A 22,298-nucleotide genomic window follows, 5' to 3' on the forward strand; every position below is an offset into this window, starting at 1 on the left:
AAAAGAATTTTGTAAGAAAATTTCTGAACTTGCTGATTAAAGGCAGTATCTCTCTTCAACCTTATAAAGATTCTGTCACATTAATCTTTCTCTTATAATTTATCTTGTAGTTTCTCCAAATTTAAGATAATTTCTATCTGTGCCCCTCTTAAATGTGTATAGTTAATTTTTTAAAAATTTTGCTAAAACATTTCATTAGTTTCACAGGTGATGATTTATGCTTACTTTTTAGTTATATCCACTATATGCATTTTTTTTTCCTGTCAAGCTGCCCTTTATTTCAGGGAGAGGGCAGGGCAGGGGGCTCAGTCTTTCTTGGCAGCGACTTTCCTCATGGCGCCCAGAACGTTTCTCAGCTCCTCCTGCTTCCTCTTGGCGCGGATGTGTCCCCACCCTTTTCTCGATGAAACTTGAGGGCCCGTTTGTCCTTGGAGACCTTCAGTGATTCCATGGCACGCAGCTCCTATGGGGCGAACCCACACACCTCTGAATCATGTCCCACGCAAACTTGGTGTGCTTGGTCAGGCGCCCGTGGTGGCGGCTGTGCCTGGGCTTGCTCACGTTCTTGGTCACCTTGTGGCCCTTGTTGAGGCCCACTGTCATAGGGGTAGCCCAGAGCCATGGCTGCTGCTCTTCAATGGCTGCCGTAGTGGAAGCACTATATGCATTTTTTGCCTCTAAGTGCCCAATAGTCCATCAGTTCGCACAACTATTAACTATTTTTTATAATGATTTCCACTAACCCTGTCACAGTTAGGCATAAAGGATACATTACATTCTCATAAGAACAATAAGCCATCTGAAAGAAGTCCTTGACACTTTTTTGCCTTTTAAAGTAACGTTGTCAGTTAAGAGCTGCTTTAGTTCTTGACCATAACTTTGACTATTTTTCCTCCATGGGATTCAGTCAGTTTCGAGGTTCAGTCAATTTCAGGGTTCGGGTTGTCTCCAAAAGTATGTGAGGCTGAATAAAAATAAACATGCTCCATGTTCCCTTGTGAGTGAACTGACAGAGAGGTTGTCACATTACAGTTTTTCCTCATATAGTGGGGCTGAAAGTATAATTAGTTACCCAATATTTTTAAAATAATGCTGTATTTTTAGTGTTCCAGTGCCGTTATATTGTATACTTATCTTCATTATTATATTCTATACTCATTTCCTTCTGATTGATCAGTAAGTGTTAAAGTCTATTCCTTTATCTAGAAGTACATCTTATTTGCTATGGACTCCAACCGTTTATTTCTTTTGAGATTTTGGTTTTGAGTGTGAACTTGCCCTCAGGAAATCGTGTGTCAGGAAAAGTTTTCTCAAAATGAGGAGAGCATTACATGGAAATCTGACAAAGCTTAGTTCCTTTAACAATATATTCTAGACTTGTAGCAACATGCCAAACTGCAGATCAGAGAACTTGTAGCAGAAGAGCTGCGTTTGTTAAGTCATTTCCTGTGCTCACCCTTGACTTCTCCTGTCTCTCTGTTCGCCACTTGTTTCTGCTTTGTCTTTATGCTTCATTCTCCTTTTGAAAATACTTCATTGTCTCCTTTATATTATTAGTATTAAGTAGTGTATGTTCTTTGATATTACTGTCTGGTCTCTCAGTCAGCACGCTGATCTTCAAATAATAAAAACGATAATAGTAATAACAATAATAATACTATCCAACATGTTGTAATATCAGGTATTCTTCTCAGTTGTCCACCAGCATTAGCTGACTTAATATTCCCAATCTAATAGTTACATACTTGTGAGGTAGAAGGCAATATAATCTTCATTTAACAGATGAAGGTGTGGTGCTCAGAAAAGTTAAATAATTTGCCCAGTGTTACCTGGTTACTGTGTGACAGAACTAAGACTTGAACTAAGGCAGTTTAGCTTCAGATTTCTCCAGTAGTCTATTGCTCAGGACAATTGAACAACTTCTCTTCTCATGTGGTTTCCCTGGTGGCCTGAAACACAGTATGTATTTAAGCATAAAAAGGTTTATGATGCAGTTCCACACCTGTATATTAAATTTTTGGAAGCCAACATAGTCGAAATCAGTTAACTTCTGAATTATGGAATGTATTTTAAATAAGTCACTTTACTTTCAAATAGAGGCATGTGGAGTAAGGTATGAAAATATTAGTAAGAACTCATGAACCATACGTACAAAATTAGAAAGAATGACTTGTATTTAGTGTTTCAGTCAACTGAAAGGGATTGTTTCATATACTTTAAAAGTTTAGTAGGCTAACATGCATTCTGAAACTTTATTTTTATTTTCACTATAGGTTTAATTATCTTACATAATTATAACAAAAATATACTAAAACTTAATTTTGCAATCTTAAAAATATACTGCTCAAGGTAAATAACTATACAATATATCATTCAAGATGCTTTTGTGAGTAAAAAGGATTCTGTTAGTATTTACCCCAAGCAATAGGTATATATTGGGACTATCTTGGGTGAAGATGTATGGACACCCTACTTGAAGCAGAAGCTGTTAGTTGTCATTCCAACATCCTTTCTTCTCTTTTTTCTTTGCTAACAGAACCCTGATGTTATTAAGACATACTTTATTACTATACATAACATATACTTCATGGGAAACTGATCCCATATCTAGTTCCAAGAGGTGGATCCTGACTAGGTAAAACCAATTATGATAATCCTATTCTTTTGCCAGTATGGCTTATTTATATTTTATTATTAATTTAATTTATATTAAATAATGTTAAGTAACTTCTCTAAGGTTATATAAATAAATAAATTGTGTTTAATTTATTAAACATGAAGCCCTTTCTACCTCTTGATCAACTGAGATAGTAACTTTCTATTTAATATATTTTGATTTAGAATTTTTGTCACTTAAAGCTATAAATATTCTAACTAATATACTCATTTTAATCATTATTTGAGGAGTTGGACCCTCACCAGACTTTCACATTACAGGGATTTCTATTTGCATAATGCAGGGTGGGTTTAGGGAAGAGGATTGAGGAGCTTTAATAGGGAAAACAGGGATGGAAGTTTATCTCCCAAGAGTTCAGAAAGGTTATTAAAATGAATCAAAAAGTGGTTTCTTTGTCTTTTGTCTTCTGAAAATGATTTAAGGAAATCAAAGGATTACACAGTACTCATTTACACTTTCAGGTTGACATAGATATTCCTTGCAATTTCTGTGACATTTTCTTACAGGAAGGCTTATTCCAATTCTTCCAGAAGCTACCCTTACACACACTCACACACACACACATACACACACTCACACACACACACAACTTTACTTTTGGTGGGATTTTTGATAGGAAATGGAAAAGAGATTTAAGCTACTAGCTTTTTCTTATCTGAAGATAGCTGCTTCTCTGGTTCTTATTGTTATACTTTAGGCAATTAGATATATAGATTCTATATTTCCTTACATCACAGATGACGATTCAATCTATATAACCATAGGAAAGGGAACTGGTTAAGTTAGAGTATATAAAACAATAGAATAACAAATAATATTTAGATAAATGAATAATGCAGGTGCGAAGCACTATTTAAATAACATATTTTGTCCTTAAAATATGTATTTATTTATTGGAAAATTACTATTTGCAAAAATATCAGTGATTATTTCTGGGAGATAGAGGTATATAAAAGATTTTCATTTTCCTATTTATACATTTAATGATTTTCTATATTATTTCAACTTTGTTCATCAAACACATTTTTTCCTGAAACAAGAAAAAATATTAAAATAAAATAGAAAAAGTTCTTATTCTCAACTGGTTGCAATTCTCTGAGTAGTACACTACTATAGGTATAATTAACCAGATGCCTCATTCCTCAAGCATTCTTAGTAATAACGATTTAATGTATCTTTTCTTGTGTTTCTGCTCAGAATTTTAATACCTGTAAAGACAATGTTGTTGTGAATCACAACATCATTAGAAACTGGAATTTTCACCTGGAGAGTTTTTTTTCATTGGTATCTGTACACTTTTCAAAACATGTAAATGTTAGCTACTAAATGGCTTATCTTTAAAAACTTTCTTTCATAAAATCTGAAAAGCACTCCTTTTCATTGTGAGAGATAATTTAGAATTAATCCTAAGACAGAACTGACTAGGCCAAGTGATTCTTAGCCCCATGAGACAATGAGATACAAATCCCCTTTTGCACAACCATGTTTTAATTCTCCCTTTACTAATATGAAAGGTAAACTTTTAGATATATATTTGAGATATATTATTTCAAAAATCAATATAATGTAAATGATTGATATGCTGAAATTAGAATTTATGTTCCCTATCTTAACGAAATAGTCATATAAATGCCCTACTTGCAGAATAGCCTTAATTTTAACAGCCAAAAAGAGTGATACATAGACCATCATTAGTGCTGTTTTTCAAAACGCTGAAAACCAGACAAGTGAGAAACAAAACAAATATTACTTTGATATAAGCATCATTGAACTCCTGGAAAGTTCGTTCTATATTAAGAATATAAAAATACCTTTATTTCATACATAAAATAAGGTTAGGTCTAGTCACAAGTTTTTTAGTTTCACAAATATTTGGAGAAAGTCTTGAAAGATGCAATGGCATTCCTCATTATTGTGGATGACTACCAAACATAACTCCTGTCCACACGTTAACAGTGTCTCAAATTGTTGTTACACTCAAAAATTCTCCCCATTATTTTCAAAACTCCTCTTAAATAGTGGTATGCCCCTCACTGAGGAGCTTTGGTTTTGGTACCGGGAGATCTAAGTTCTTCATCTCTGCTACCATCTGTAAAGTTGGACAAGTGTGTTTATCTCTCTGAAGTTCAGATCTGTGATTTATTGATGGAAAATGATATAAATGAAAAGGGCATTTTGCACTGGGTGTCTGTGATCTCTTTTAAGTATAATATTTTGTAATTCTGTAAAATAAAGTCTCCTATCTTAGCAGCATAACTTGGAGGAATCCTCTAAGAATGTTTGTTTAGAAAGATTAACTTTCTAAAATGATTCCCTTGCATCTCAAGAGCTGGTCAACATCTTAAACATGAGTATTTCCCCTGACTTCCAGAACTCGGCATTTGTATAAATTCTCTGTGGCTTTCTGCCATACTTTTTAGGCAGCTCATTGAAGGTAATTAAAATGGTAGAAGTATCACCCATCACTATATGACAACATTTGACAAGTTCAGCATTAGTGATTTGTATAAAAAGCAGAAGTGATTAATGATAAAAAGTGGAAGTAAATCTCTGAGGCTGTTGATTAGTAGAAGTCAACCCATAATTTACTCTTATTGAATTTTAATTCAATAAGATTCTAGATTGTAATTATCATGATTACTTAACAATATTTATTGACTTCTGTCTTACATGTAATTCCATATTTTGATCTTTGTTAACTAATTCAAATGTTTTTTAGGAATCTCCAGGTTATAACAGTGGTTGGTAGAGCATGCACTCACACATGTGCAAATATGATTCATTCAGAGAAATTACCATATACACCTTTATAGTCACAGCATATGAACTTTTGATGGTAAAACCACTGGGTTTTACAAATTTATATATATGTACAAATATTCATGTATTAATGAAAACCTATATGGAAGTTCCTAGTTGCTTCATACTTCTCAGTTTGAAAGCACTTTAAAAATATTAAATCATTTAATACTCAACAACTTTAAGAGGAGGTAATACTATCATTTATTCCATTTTAAAATAAAGAAACATAATTTGAAGTTAGTAAGAATAGAGACAGTATTTAAACTTAAGCAGTTTGGTTTCAGAATCTGTAATTTTAACCTATGAATTATTGTGGTGGACACACGGAAAGATAACTCTATAATGAGCAAAGCTTTGTATAATTCCCTTCCACTGAGTGAGGGTGGAACCTATGACTTGTTTCTAGCTAACGAATACGGCACAGATAGAATAATCATTCCATAAATATATGAGACTCCATCTTAGCAGACTGGAGCAAGTGATTATTCTGCTGGACTTGAATAAGCAAGCTGCCATGTTTTTGAGAAGGCTGGGAAATGGCCACATGGTAAGGAACTGTCAACAGCCTCTCAGGAGTTGAAAGGAGCCCCAGCCTAGAGCCAGAAAGAAAATGGAGATTTTGGTCCTACAAATCCAGGAATGAATTCTGCCAACAATCAAGTGAGCTTAGAAGGGGGTCCTGAGCTCGAGAAAAAGAACACAGCCTGGTTTATACCTTAACTGCAATCTTGTGAGAGCCCAAGCAGATGACTCAGCTAAGCTATGCCCAGACACCTGAGTCACAGAAATTGCAGGGTAATAAATGCATGTTCCATTATGCATCAAGTTAGTCATAATTTGTTACACAGCAATAGGTAGCTAATACAATTTTGAATAGTTGAAATAAAACCCCATATCACTTATTGTTAAATGAGTAATTGTCACAGATAACGTGGAACTTGAAATGATTTTTGAAGGATAAAATTGAGCTGTTTGGAATTTTGACAATGTGATTGTGAAAAATCCTACACATACAAAAAAAGGTATGATTGAAGGCAATGATATTTACATTTGGGAAAATTTTAAGACATGTTTGGGAAATAGGAGATATTTGTTAAAGAACTTATGATGTTTTAAAGGAAATCTTCACTTATAAAGTGAATTTGAAAGTCATTGAGTGATGTTAGTAGAAGGCTTGTTTGACCAAAGCACTGGAGCAGAGAATGACTTCACATCAAGCATTCATCTTTCATGCCCTCTAGTAACCATTTTCCTTACCTCTTTTCTTTGTAGATCATTTTTAAACCTTTGTTTCCTAGTTAATCTCTTTTAGAACCAGAGTTTTACTCTTTCTGTGTTCTTAATCTGCTCACCGTTTTCTATTTGTTGTCTGCCTTAGAAATATGAAACTAGAGGTTTTAAAAAATCTTATTGATAATATACTTTTAATCTCAACTTTTGGGGCAAGTTAACTCATTTCTTTACAGTTTAGTTATTGGTTAGTTGTGAGCTTTGTGACTCATTGTGATGAATAATTTGTAAAATAAGTTAATTTTAAACAAAGTATATAAAAGTAGAACACTGACTATATAAACTGATGCTCTAAGAATGAAACATGAGATGTTTTATTCTCTTATTTATTATTTCACATTTTATGGCTGCAGGCTTTATACCTTTATGAAATATTTCATAATTTTTAAGTATATTGATGAGAATAAGTATGGCAAATACTTATCAGAAGGAATTCAAATGCAATTATAATTAGATAACATAGTACATTGTAGTCTATGTAATAACAAATAGGTACGTGGATTTATTTTAAATATTTTAAAGTTCTTACTATAGGATTATTTGCTTGTGACATTACAAGTGACCTAGTATTTGTGGCCACAGAAAGTAGCCTTTAGCAAACAAAATAAACACTCTAGCTTCTAAAGGTCTTTAATTAATATGGGTTTCCAAGTTTTACATCTTAAACTCCAGTGGCTAATCACATGAAGAATGGTAAATAAGTGTGAGGAGGCTCAATGCTAGACTCCTAGCATTGAGCAATGCAGAATAAATAAAATGTGTTAATAAAAAATTATATCATTCATTTTTATCCTTCATTTTTATATTGTTAAAATAGATGCTGGGCATGGTGACTCATGCCTGTAATTCCAACACTTTGGGAGGCCGAGGTGGGCAGATCACTTGAGGGCAGGAGTTCAACACCAGCCTGGCCAACGTGACAAAATTATCTCTGCTAAAAATACAAAAATTAGCCGGAAGTGGTGGTGCGTGCCTGTAGTCCCAGCTACTCGGGAGGCTGAAACATGAGAATTGCTTGAACCTAGGATATGGAGGTTGCAGTGAGCCAAGATCGCGCAACTGCACTCCAGCCTAGGTGACAGAGTGAGACTCTGTCTCAAAAAAAAAAAAAAAATAGAGTGTGCATGTGGAAATTTCATAAATTGAAGTTCAGATGATTTCTTTCTCTATAATCCATGTTCTCTTAATGATACTTTGTCTTTACTGTTAATAGTTAACTATTTCCCACATGTTCTCCTTTGCACATCCACAAAAATGGTTTGAAATGTTTCTGAAACAACGTTAAAGGCATTTAAGAATAGAATAGAACATTTAAGAACAGAAAGCAATTCTGTGTGCTGAAAAGACATTAACTATACAAATAGTAAGCTAGATAGATCATATATTTTGTCATTAAATATTTTATAAAATTTTTACTATGCTGTATTATTCTAGATATTTTAAAAAGATTGTCATTTTTATGATTAATATAAGAATGAAAAAATACAATATGCTTGACCTCATTTGACTTTCTGATGTTAAATCATTTAAAAGGTTTGTAAGATGTTTAATTACCAAAAGGTATGATCATTATTCATCTCATCATTTGATATTTAACGTCAACTGAATTGCCTCCCTGGAGTGCACTGTGTTTCACAGATCAATAGATTTACCAAGAGCTTGAAGGAGAGCTTTAAACGTTCATTGAAAAGAAGGAAAAATATATCCCTCTTGTAAAATGGCTTACATATTCATTTCATCAGCTTCATAATTATTTTATTTACTTCTATGAATAAGTCTCCTTATAACAGTAGTTTTCAAGTATTACATCTCCTTTAAGTAAATTAAATTATAGTGTTAATCAGATTTGTTTTACTCAAATGCACTGAAAATTCTGTAACAGAGAAATACACAGGTAGATTTCTTGAATAAATTCTGCTTTTGAGAGCTATCTTAAATGACTGTTTAAAATATGATTTTCAATATTCAGTACAACCCCTGTAAAATTATTCTTATAAAACCATTATTTTATATTCCATCCAGTCCTTATACATTTATGAGGAAATTGTACGGTAAGAAGTTTAGAACTGGAAGAGGAATTGTTCCTTCTTTCCCACTAGCTCCTTGGATGCTCCCTAGTTCTGATGTAATATCATTGAAATGCAGTTAATGAAAACACTTAAAGTTTACTGTATTTGCTCTGTGCCAGGTTTTCTAATCACTTTACACATATTAACTCATTTAATATTTCACCAGCCTTATAATATAGGTACTGCTATTCCCATTTTTGCAGTTATGAAACTTGCCCAAGGTCACATAGCTAATAAATAGAAGAACCAGACTTGGGCTCTTGTAAGTGGGTCTTAACCACTTACAAATACTGTCCCTTGGGCACAAGGGGAGAGTCATAAAAAAAGCAATTGGGCTTTTTCTTTTTTATACTTTAGCCAAACTAATGTTAATCTTCATGAAAAATAATCTAAGCCATCACTTTCTGTGCTACCCCTAATCTGTGGTGGTTTGGAGAACGGAAATTATATATATTAAAATAATGGGATTCTCAATGTGTTATTAGATTAGCCAGAGAGTACCAGGTCTGGTATTTGATTTTACCCTACTTACATGTAATAAGTCAACTTGTTACTGTTTCGTGGATTCTAGCAGAAGACATGAAACTCTTAGAGCGAAAGGACTGTATTAATTACAGCACAGCAAGCCACATGAACATTAGTTTCCTTTGCTCCCAAGTGCTGCAGGGGTGATACAATATGGCCCAAATGGATCCTGTGCACACACAGGGTATTCATTACAGCTGAGGAACACTCAGCTAGGGATATCTGCTACGTTTATAGAAAACAATAAGCAAACCTGCTCTTTGTCCCAGATATAATACCTTATCCCTTAAGGTTATTCACTGCAAACACAACCCTAAAAAATACATCAGGTGAAAACTGCATAGAATCTGTATTCTTGGTGCATCTGGCAAAAGGTATAGGAGGGCCAGAACCTCATGGAGAATGTCTTTTTCAAGTCTGAACCCTGCACTACGTTAGTTTCTTATGGCTGCTCTAATAAATTACTGCAAACTCAGTGATTTAAGACAACATAAACTTATTATCTCATAGTTCTGGAAGTCAGAAGTATGACATAGATTTCACTGGTGTAAAGTAAAGGTGTCAGGAAGACCATGTTTTTTTTCTGGAGGTGCAAGGGAAGCATCCGATTTCTAGCCTTTTCCAGCTTCTAGAGGCTGCCTACATTTCTTGGCTTGGAGGCTCCTTCCATCTTCAAAGCCAGCAATGACTGGTTGAGCCTTTCTAACATGGCATAACTCTGACATTGGCCTCCTCTGCCTACCTCTTCCACATTTAGGTTTCTTGTGATTACAGTGGGTCCACGGCTAATTCCAGACGATCTCCCTATTTTAGGATCAGCTGATTAATAATCTTAATTCCATCTGCAATCTTAATTCCTTTTTGCTATGTAACATAACATTTTCAAAGGTTCTGGGGATTCAGATGTGAACATCTTTGGGAAGCCATTATTCTGCCTACCAAATATGCTGTATTGGTTTCTGGTGAATTTTCATGAGTTGGTGACGTTGTTGGCCACTCTGATTAATTTGACTGACAGAGGTTAGGATTAAATCATTCAATTTGTCTCATAAAGCATTTAACTAAGGCTACTATTAATAGGATTTCAAGCAGCAGGATTAAGGCCACCTGTAAATATTGACCACATTTATGCCCCCCGAGTCCTGGACTCAGCCAATTTTGAATAACTAGCCAGGACAGACTAGTAGGTCTTATTTTAGCCAGACAAGATGTAGTCTAAGGCCAGTTAATGACCTGCACAATGGACTTTAGACAGATACACTGATATTTAGTGTCATTACCAATAATTGCAGGGGGAAACAGGTGGACCAAAAAAGAAACCCCACATATATGCATTCTGTGGCCCTTTCTCCCTTATATACAAACATGTAACTCAAAGGGGTACATCAGTTCTCTTCAAGATGCATTACCAAACTTTATTTGGATCATCTTTATACTTTAGTTTGGTTAAGTGACAGGCAGATTCACTGAATAGCTGCAGCTATGATTGCCATACATTTCATAACTCAAAGCCAATTGGGCATCAGGAGAACTGTGAATTCATTTTAGGCATATTTAAATAAGGTTGGATTAGTTTATGTGTTTGAATACATATTGACATTGGGGGTGGGGAGAGGATGTTTAGGAGTTGCCAAAGACGGCATCAGGCACAATAAAGTAGTTTAGGTCTCATGATGTTCACATGAACATGTCTGTTTTTGTAGCCTGTGGATGGGGATGATAAACTGAGCAACAGGTCACATTACCAGCTGCAGGAGCTGCTTTACTTAAATGGACCATACGATTATTTTGCTGGGCTGTGGCACTAGATCTAGGAGGGAAGGAGCGTTAATTGTTCCTCACCTCTCACCTTCCAGGGTCTAAGGTGTTTTCACTTAGTGCCGGGATTGTTGCTTTCACTCCATAGCCACAAATTTGGCATACCACATTCCAGTGGCTATAATTTCATCTTTTTTCCAGACATCCTCTAGTTTCATCTCCATCTTTCATCTTAAAGGGCAAGATGGGAATAGAAGAAGAACTTTTGTACAAAATAGAAACCTATGATAAACCCACCTTGGTCCTCATAGGCCACTGGGGGGGACTCAGTGAACAATATACTCAACCAATTAGTCATTATACTAATGATCTAGGATTATATCAATCCAACTAAAGTATACAAGGGACTGAACCACAATTAGTTTGAACTCCCTAGGTCTCCTCGTGAGTGAGGATTACTGTGGATAAAGTAAAGTGCATCATATCTAGAAACGGTCAGAGTAGAATCCTAAATTTTCAAAACAGGTCTGTGTAACCATCACCCTTTTCATCCTAGTCATTATTCAGGAGATGGTCAAAGGCGATAAACCCTTTTAAGGGACAGCTGCATTTAGTGACCAAATTGTCCTGCTAAAGTGTGTAGACCAAAAAGAGAGATAAAGGACCAGAAATATTTCTGAATTGCTTTTTGAGGATACTGTTACCAGTCTTCTACAATCCAGATGCCTGTGGAAAGTAGAAGCATGGACTGTTCATCAGTTACCTTGGCTTGCAGTCTATTGTAGGATGATCTTGGCAATAAAAGATATAGAATTGTCCATCTGTAGGTGGTCCGTAAAGCTGAAAATATGACATAGTTAAGTTTCAGGGCCACAATATCATGGCCAGAGTTGGCTGATTAGACTGAAACGGTGCCATTGTAATCCAAAAAAAGTCTCAAAAGCAGTGAAGCATCAACAGTAGTAGCCCTGGGAGGGAGACAAAAGACCGATATAGTCAATTTGCCAGGGGCAGGTGGAGTCAATGCTGTTGAGAGGTAATTCTCCATGATTTTCTCAAATTTTACATATCTTGTAAGCAGAGGTACTATCTAATCTTTTCAGAATGTATTTTTAAGAGTGTATAGCAAACAGTTTTGGAAGATAGAGATACAGCTTTTATTTGCAGCAGAGAGCAGGTTTGTTCACTTTTTGTTATAATAAAGACAATGTATCCTTCTGAGATAAAGATTAGACAAGTGTATCTCCCATTATAAAATACACTGGTTTCCTAAGATAAGTGATCCTCTTTGTGTGCAGTTGTCACTTGGCTCTCTTCTCGTCACTCCGTGGAAACTGAAGCTCAGGAAACTGGTTTCTTGTTATCTATAATGTTAGACCCTTTCTCAGTTTTTGACAATCACCATACGAAGTGTGGCTTCCTGTACTGCTATACCAGTGCACCAGTTCATAGCAGGTGCTGTAAGTCTGGCATGCAGTGGTAGCTTCTGCCTCAGAAACATAGAACTCTGAATTGTGTGTCCAGTTTATGATGGTGGGTCCACAGCCATGACTGGTATGATGATGGATAGAGGTAGCAATAGTGGTAGTCTGTCTGGGACAGGCTTGATCAGCATCTTAATTCTAATAGATCTCGTCAGAGAACAGGCTTTAGGCACCTTTAGGAATGACTCAAGATTGTCTGATCAGCAGCTACATTTTTTTCCCCATAGATCTCAGCTCTAAAGGGAGATACATATTTTTTTTCTTTGAGACAGAGTCTTACTCTGTTGCCCAGGCTAGAGTGCAGTGGTGTGATCATAGCTCACTGCAGCTTCTGACTCTTGGGCTCACGTGATCCTCCAGCTTCAGCCTCCTAAAGACTGAGACTACAGCCACATGCCACCACACTCAACTCTTTTTTTTTTTTTTAGATATGGGGGCTTGCTATATTGCCCAGGCTTGTCTTGAACTCCTGGCCTCAAATGATCTTCCCACCTTGGCCTCCCAAAGTGCTGGGATTAAAGGCATGAGCCACTGCACCTGGTGGGAGGTGTCTTTAATCTGCCAGTCTCTGCTTTTCTGAGTGGTAGACCAAACATCTGGGATATTGTCAACAGTCCAAGATATAGTAAAAATGTGACAAAGCTCATAAAGTGGAGTTTTGGTTACTGCTACCTTGAGTTATGCCCATCGAGCTGAGTAAGTAAGCAGCAGCAGTATAGGAAACATCATGAAGTTTCAGCTTAGCCAGAGTATCAGGGAAGCAGGTCTAGGCATTTAGGGAAAGTCTATAAACTGAGGGACCAATTGAGTTAGCAGCTTTACCTTGAGTGGTGTGGTTAGGGTGAATGTCTCCCCCAGAGGGGTAGCTGCCACTTGTTCATATAAAATTGAGATGCCACTAGGTCTAGGCTAGCTGGCTCTTGAATGTACCATTTCCATTTGACTACAGAAGCCTATCAAGGCCCTTCCTAGCTTAATAGTCATCATGTCCAAGTTGACCCTACCCTCAAATGGGAATGTCAGGACTGAGGGTCACAAGAGTCCTCCATATGTCAAGTGTTAGGAGAGCATAGTAGCAGATTAGCTGTCTTTTTTTTTTTTTAAGTGGGTGTACAGTGGCTGTATCAGGCAGGTGGCACTATTTTACTGGAAATGGTCTTTCTGAGTACTCTGGCAGGCATCAGAGTTTCTAGTTGAAGCTGTGGTTTTCCTTTCTCCTCTTTAGATTCTGTGTTTGTTGTTGTTGTTGTTGTTGTTGTTGGACAACCTGGGAGAAGTTAGGGAGGTGGAGTGGGGGACAAAGGGGTGAAATTACACATCTCTTTATCGCCTGTCTTCATATGGCCATTGCTGAATAGGAGAATTTCTTCTGACATTTAAGGGACACTTTTTTAAGAGCAGGAGTGAAAGTTTATTAAAAAGCTCTCTAGCAGAAATGAAAGGAAGTAAAGTACACTTGGAAGAGGGACAAGTGGGTGACTTGAGAGATCAAGTGTGCAGCTCAACATTTTGACTTGGGCCTTTATATGTTGACATACTTCCAGGGTCTTGTGTTACTTCTCCCCGATTCTTCCCTTGGGGTGGGCTGTCTGCCTGCGCATGCTTGAGTCCACTCGACCAATTTCGGAGATCTTATAGGGAAGTTGCGGATCACCAGTTTCAGGTGTTTTCTATCTATTAGGAGACTGCCTTTCCCTGGCGCTGGCTGTGACCAATTATTTTAGAGAGATGGTTAACAACCACCTGACCATCACTTGATGGTCACCTGACATTCCTGATATGTGTGTGTCAGGTGGGGGAGGAGCCTCTCTTTCCCTGCTCATGACTGACTGACCTATTGTAACATTTTCCCCCTCAAGAGTCCAAGACCCAGATTCTTTGGGGAAATGGATAAAGGTCAGTCTTCCATAACTGTTTCCTGCTGACAAAGGAGCAGTGGTGATGGTTCTGTGGGTCTTGGCCTCTTGCTAGCTGTCACAGCAGGAGGGTGGCTTTGTGGATTGGTAAATTGGTATCCAGCCAGGTCCAAGAGAGACAGGGGCAGGATTTTGCCAATGCCAAATATACTTCAGCAGTAGAAGCCACAAGATTACATTATTAAATTGTCCCAAGAGTCCCCCAGTGCAAACCCCAGCTGAACGCCATTTAGTTATATTCTGGTGCGTTTTCCTTCTGCAGGAACTCAAACCAAGGTTTCTTATGTGTGCATGAGTTGGGGGCCAGAGTGACAACTGGTAGGAAACTATGTTATTCCCCAGCTAGGAGAACAGAGGGGAGGGGTACATGATAGTAGGGAGTCAAGTTTACAGGGACAGTAGGAGCAGTGGGAAGGAAACTGAATTGTAGCCTTTTCTTAAAAAAAATTCTTTATTACTCTACATTTCACTTTTAATTGTTAACCTTTTGCAATGGACTTGGTGCTTTAGTTCTGGGACCCCTTTCTCTCTTGTATACCTCCTGGGCCCTGGAAGCTCTTTTGTTTTTGCCCCTGTACATGCTGCTGTATTTCACATCATAGTTCTTAGTGCCTTCTGACACTTGTGCACCCAGTGTCTTATTCTCCTTACCAGCCAAGCTGGGTGGGTCAGGAGGAGGTTGCAGCAGAAGCCAGATGCATGAACTTGGCCCAGTCTTTATTATTATTATTTGCATTTACTCTCTTTTGAGTGGCCACCTGCTGGGCACTCAACCAAATGAACTTTTATGTATTCAGTTCACCCAAATCTCCATATTGAATAGGGAGGTCCTGATTGCCAACATTATTTATTTTGGATTTGGGGATTCCATGATTCAGTAGCCATAGTCACATTGCCTTTTGCCTATGGGTGCTGGACTTGCTGTCCTATTCTCAAGAAAACAACATATTCTTTTTGCTTTTAGAAGAGTGAGGAGAAATCAGGATATCATTTGGGCAGCTTGTTTTATTTCTGCCTCTCTCTGTTTAGCCTCTAAACATTATCTTAACTCCGATTCATTAGTCCTCATTCACCCCTCGTCTAATACATAGGTGAGAACATTCACTTATGGAACCCAGAGAGCCATTTCTTCAAACCTGACCCAGAGAACCCTTTTCCTTCCTGTTCCAGCAAACCGTGTCTCTGTTAACATCTTATCCTTTGTCAAACCTGTTGGGTTTAGGGTTTGAGTTTACCTAATAGTCTAGCAATTAGTCTATTATTATTTCATGGATACTGGCAGGACACATGAGATGTCAGGGTCAGAGTCAAATAACTGAATTGCAGCACAGCAGGCAGCATAAGCAACAGAATTTTTGTGTTGGTTCCCCTTGCCTCAAGTCTTACAGCGATGTCTACAGCCCAGACGGATGCTGTGTATGCAGTGGAGCTGCAGTGAGTTTCGGAAATCCACCACTTTGTAGCAAGCAGTAAGCTAGCCTGCTCTTTGTCTTGGCGGGAAACATTACCTAATTCCTCAAAGTTGCACACTGTAAACACAACCCTGATAAATGGCCTGGGGCAAGAGCAATCAAGGGCTTCTTGGCACACCTAGCAGAATGTGGAGAAACTTGAGAGACCCATGGAGAACCCATCAAAAGGTCTTTAAGAGTTGCACTTCCTGCCTCTGCATCTTGTCTCTCAGAGTATTTTATAACCTACCATTTTTGTGAAGAGGGGGAAATACAGTGACTGAACATCTTCATGGTGCAATCACATAGAGTCCAGAAATTCTCTGAAAATAAGGAAAGTTTCTAGACTCACTACATGCATCATTCAGGGAAATAAAAATATGGGGTTACATTCTGTGTCTGAAAGTTTCCAAGCTAAAAGACACCACTATGAAAATAAGTTTATAGAATAACATAGCTTTGGCTCCTCTGTGATGAATTATTTCGCTCCGTGATAACAATTTACACATGACTTTTAGGACATTAATCTTAAAAGATACTTCCACTGATTATTTGGAACATCTTTCTGGAGAAGACAGTCTCTAAAATGGAGAATTTTTGGTAAAGATGCCACAGAATATAATCTTACATTTCCATTTTACTAAATTGTTAATCTATTAAAGGTAAAACAAAAATATTGTCATTATTTGAAATTGTATAATTTTATATAATGTTAAAAATAACTTCAAGAAAGGATATATAATTCTAACACATATCACCTGTACGTATTATGTTTAGGATAATTATAATCCAACATTTTATCTTGAGTCTAGTTGTAACTGATCAATATTTTTTCAAACTGAAAATCTGGCTCCATTAGTGGTTTATATGTTAATTTAGTGGATTGCAACCAGCATATTTAAAAATGTAATGTAATAGAATAAATAGAACAGAACAGAAAGCAGAACCAAAAAGAATAGAAAAGAACAGAATAAAATGGAAAGTACATGCTATTATGGATTAATATCCTGTGAAACTTTTATATATGTGTATTTGAGTTCTCAGTGCTAATTACATTTTTTTCTTGCTATGGAATATGGTCACGGTAGTTTGAAAGATTATCATAAGTAATGAAACAGCATTATATTTTATATAATATAATAATTTATATTATTTTATTGTTATATTTTATATATAATATATATAATATATGAAACTGTTTCCTTTCTGTTGACAGATATAACTGTAAAAAGCTGTGTTTGGTAAAATTTCTGGTCATTTTGCTCTGCCCCAGCTGTCTTTTGCTAAGTAAGCTGTCATAGATGCACCTTTGCTCTTTGCTTCCTTCAGACAGCATGGGTAGTGTATGGACCATAGACCTACAGTGCTCCGAATCACCTGAACAATCTCCACTGAGCAATTTTCACATAGTTCAATTGGATGAAAAAGCCTATGATATTGTATTAATATGAAGATATAATCTTATATGAAATAACTGTGACCTTTTGACTAAAGGAAAGTTTGAGGCTAAGAAAGTTTAAGGCTATCTTGTTCATCTTTGTGTTCCTAGTACCTAGCCTCAGGTTGGTATGTAGTAGGTACCTAATAAGCACTTGCTGAATTAATGAGTAAACAGGTGACCACATTATAAATTTGGAAAGAAGCTATATTGGCAATTGATAAGGTATGTCTCTCAAGTCAGGAGAATGATTTTCTTTGTAATGTGTTGTCTGCCTTATTATCAACAGCTGTGTGTTTTGTGAGGCATGGTCTCCATATTCCACTAAAACTATTAATAAAATGGATAAAGTAATGCTGCTTTTTGTGTCCTGTGTGCAATGATTATATAGATGGCTATTTAACATTTCTCATGCATTGCTGTTTACTTCTGAAAGAAAAAAAAGTGGTTCTAAAACGATAAGCACCACCTTTAAGCATTCTAACATTTGCCACAAAAATCTGATGTATTTTTGTCAGCCAGGTGCATATACTTTGCCTCCGTAACACTAAACAATGTCAATCCAGGTTCCATCACTGTCTTTGTGTTGGCTTTTTCCCAAACTCTGTGAGGGTTAATTGTTTACATTTCCTCTCTGGGAATTTTATAGGAAGTTTCCTGTGAATTTAATAGGCAATGGAAGGAAACTAATGTTCATTAAACAAGAAAATGATTTAGGCATTGTATTAGGCACATTTTCTCATTTATCTATTATTCACAAGTACCCATATTATAGAAGAGGTGTCTGAGGAGCATAACGTTTAAATACTGCCAAAGCCCATACAGGTAGTAAGTGGTTCAGTTAATATTTAAATTTAGACTTATCAGGCTCCTCGGTTTCTATTCCAGTAGACCTCTGTTATTCAATCATTTCTAATTGATAAAACCATGTTATGAATGTAAATGTTGACCATACTGTTGCATGAAATATTATATTTTGGGCTAGATAGAGTGTTCTAGTCATCCATACCAGCTATTAAGTTTTTTTAGTTTTATTTTCTGTCCCTTGTATTATAAAAAAGAAAATCACTATACATGCACACACACACACACACACACAAACAAACATAAATACAGTCAATTCTTGTTACTTGCCGTAATTATGTTCTATGAAGTCACCACAAACACTGAGTTAGTGAACACTGAACCAGTGCTCCTCAGAGGAATACAGGGAGGGCTAGGTTCCTGTAAGATTCTGGTCAGAACATTTCCATCAGTTGATCAATATATAACCTTGTTTTATGTGTATTTCTGTTTTAAAAACACTGTATTTAGTATATATTGTTGCCTCACTATAGCCAATGTCACTATAGCTCATGCCTGAGAAAAGCTTATTTAACTAACATACATATTTTCCCCATAGGGCATATCACAACCTTTTTACACTTAGGAACACTAGTCAACACTTCAGTACTACTTTTGGGACCTATTTTAAACAGTGAAATCACCAACAAAAAGCACAGATACAGCACTAAATAGACTGTGAAAAAGACATTTGTTTACAGTATGAGAACTGGAACAGGAAGGGACAGTGTCACCTTGTCTAACTTCAGCTGGGTGTGTGCATGTCAGGCAACTCAAATTTTTTGCTGCGTACATGTCTGTGAATGGCCACAAAAGTGCTGTATTGCTTTTTCAATCACAAACACATAGGTGAATTCACAAATATGGAATCAGCAAGAAAACAGGGATCAACTGTGCATACATGTATAATTATTGAAAATGTTTTATCAAAGTATACATTACTCTAATTCTCCAACATAATGTTCTCGACCAGTTCATTCATTCAGCATATATACTGAGCATATACAGTGTGAAAGGCACTGTTGTCAGCACTACAGATTTAGTCGTCAACAAAACAGGTATAGTTCCTACTTTCATTGATGATACAGTATATTTTTGTAAAAGTAAATAATATGCTAAGTGATGATATGCATCATAAAGAAAAAGCAAGAGAAAAATACAGACTGACATTGATGGAACTTTTTTACATAAAGTGGGTGAGGAAGACCTAACTCGTATGATGGCTTTATATAGGGACCTGAAGGAGACAAAGGAGCGAGCCCTGTAGATATGAGAGAAGAGCATTCCCAAGAGAGGAAACTGCAAATGCAAAAGCCTAGGAGAGTTTCATGTTTAAAGCGTTGCTGAGAGAGGGCTAGGATTTTAGGAGATGAGGTCAGAAAGTTAGAAAGTATTATAGAGTCTTTAGGACATAAGCCCATGATACCCAAAATCTCTTTTATAAAAAACTTTCTAATTTTTTTTAAAAATTCTTTCTCCTCTAAAGACATGAATTGCCTTGTGAATGATATAAACACGATTTTGTTATTAACAAGTGATTGAGGTACTTAATCCTACTTCAGAGCAACTTCTGGGTCCATACAAAAACTTACCCAGAATCACCTGCTCCAGTTTAAGTTTCAATATTAGGACAAGGACTTGCAGTGTCTGCTGAAAGTTTGGTTTAACTTTTCCTGGGGAAGTGAAAGTAGGATTTTCAGCTATTTGTTTCTGATTACTTCTAAATAAAATTTTAGTTGTTTTGTTACTCCCTCCATCCACGTCCCCTGGTCCTCCATCTTTCCCAGGAATTCTGGGTACCTAGTGAGATTTCTGTGATTTTCCCAATTCTTGCAGTTGTCCCAATGTATCGCCTGTTGAGAGACAGTCATTGGAGCTATAACACACCTTATCTTGGTATAACAGTGGATATGTTTGAATATAAGCAATAGATCGAAACCAATAACTTAGAGATGCTTTATTTTGATGAGTGGATTTGAGAGAGTAGGGATGGTAAGTGACACAGTGGAAGTCTAAAATTACAGGATAATATTTAAACCTTGCAGTGCTTTGCACATAATAAATGTTTAGTTAATGTCTTATGATCAACTAATGAATGGAAGCTCCACTAAAATATAAACACAATTTAGTTGCTTCATAGTATCTCCACATCTGCCACCTTAATGCAAGCCACCATCATCTCCTGCCTAGAATTTTGCCATAGCTTCTAGTTAGTCTAAGTCTACAATTGATCCCCTGCAGTCTGTTTTTGTTCAGCACAGCAGTTAAAGAGATTCTTTTAAAATTCAAATCATGTCATGTCATCATTTAAAACCCTCCATCCCCTCCCTCCCTTTGCTTCAGGATCTACTGCCATTTCCTAAAAATAAAATAAAAAATCCTTAAGATGATCTGCAAAACAGTATACAATCTAATTTCAGATCTTATTACTCTCCCTCTCCTTCATTCTGCTCTTGCCACAGTAGCCTTCTTGCTGTTTGTTAAACACACTAAACACACTAAGTATGCTCCCACCTCAGGGCCTTTGCAGCAGCTGTTCCCTCTGACTGGGTTGCTCTTCCTCCATTTATCTGCATGGCTAACTCCCATCAGCTCCTTGAAGTTTTTGCTTGTCACTTTCGCCATAAGGGCAGCCCTGACAATCCTAATTAAATTTGCAGTTCTGTACCACATCAACTAATCACTCTCATCCTAATCTAATTTTTCACATTTTTCTCATTTCTCATTAGAAAAATTTCTAATTTTTCTCATTTTCCAATTTACTGTTCTAATTTTAATAATTTTCTTCGCTCACTGAAATGTGGACTGTTTGTGGAGTGATGCAGAGGCTTTAGTTAGGATTTTGTTTTTGTTTTATTTTGTCCTCTGGAAATGCTTCTCCTGGATCTAGACCCATTTAAATCCTACCCATTCTTCAAGTTCCAATTTAGATATTCAGAAGAAGAATTCTTTGTACTTCTTTGCTACAGTATGTTTTCTACTTAGCATGATGACTCTCTTTGTTTTTTTTTTTTTTTTGGAGAGTATGATTTTTATTTTAAATTCAGATTATTTAAGAATATTCATTTTCTATTATCTGACTTTCTTTATTCTAGGATACAGACGTAGTAGTGAACAAAACAAAATCCTCACACTAATGTACATACATTTAAAATAATCCTTTTTAAAAATTACTGTTTCAGGTACATTTCTAATAATTGAATTTAAACACAATGATTCACAATAAACAGTGCAGTTACTCAAATACATTAAAGGAATAGTATTAACAATACACTGTCATTACCATATTTTTTCCAATATCAGACGACTATTTTGAGGATTTAGATAATTCATATATATACACACACACACACACACACAGACATATGGAATGTTTTGCATATTTTCTGGCAGATCAGAACTACTCATACATACAAATAAATACTACCTTTATTTGTATGTGTGACAGAAGGCAGAATGAAACCAGTTGTATGTATGTAAGCCAAATTGACTTCTGAAAATATCTGTAAATAATTAACTATTCTAGTTTAGTGTAGTTATATTCTATATTCCAGTAATAGGAAAACAACATCTAACCTCCATCTTTAAAATGTGGATAGAATAAAATAGTAATTTTGGGAACCCCCAGTTAAATTGGGGTTCCAATACCAGATTAGCTAGCAACCCTGCCCTAATGAAAATATGGGAGCAGAACATTAGTGTTTAGTGGACCTTCCTTGGGCTACATTTTTAATCTGGTGAATGGGCTAATGCCTATTTGTCGGACCTGTGATGGGGGGTTGGGGGGGCGGGTCCCTCACGTGGGAAACTTGTTTATACCGGAAGGTGTCCTTGTGACTCTTACCTGGACTCATGTGCTGTTTATGCTTGCCTGACCATCACTCTGGCTCTGGGAGCCTGCCTTTGTGTTCTCCTCAGCTTCCTGGGGAAGCCCACGGTTCTTCAGATAGAAGGCACAAATTAAAAACACCACCACAATAGAAAAACAAGACTCTCTTTGTATTACAGTATTTTCCCATTTTCACAGAAAGCATATTTGAGCCTG

At 36.4% G+C, this 22,298-nt stretch overlaps 1 protein-coding gene and 1 pseudogene across 14 annotated transcripts in view; one reads left to right on the forward strand and one right to left on the reverse strand.

Moving 5' to 3' along the window:
* FOXP2 (forkhead box P2) overlaps positions 1-22,298 on the forward strand; it is a 604,165-nt gene that overhangs the window by 210,153 nt on the left and 371,714 nt on the right. The gene's annotated exons all lie outside the window — the stretch shown is intronic.
* On the reverse strand, positions 306-603 carry LOC129144603 (large ribosomal subunit protein eL36-like; annotated as a pseudogene).

The sequence above is a fragment of the Pan troglodytes genome, chromosome 6 (assembly GCF_028858775.2).
Source record: "Pan troglodytes isolate AG18354 chromosome 6, NHGRI_mPanTro3-v2.0_pri, whole genome shotgun sequence".
NCBI lineage: Eukaryota > Metazoa > Chordata > Mammalia > Primates > Hominidae > Pan > Pan troglodytes.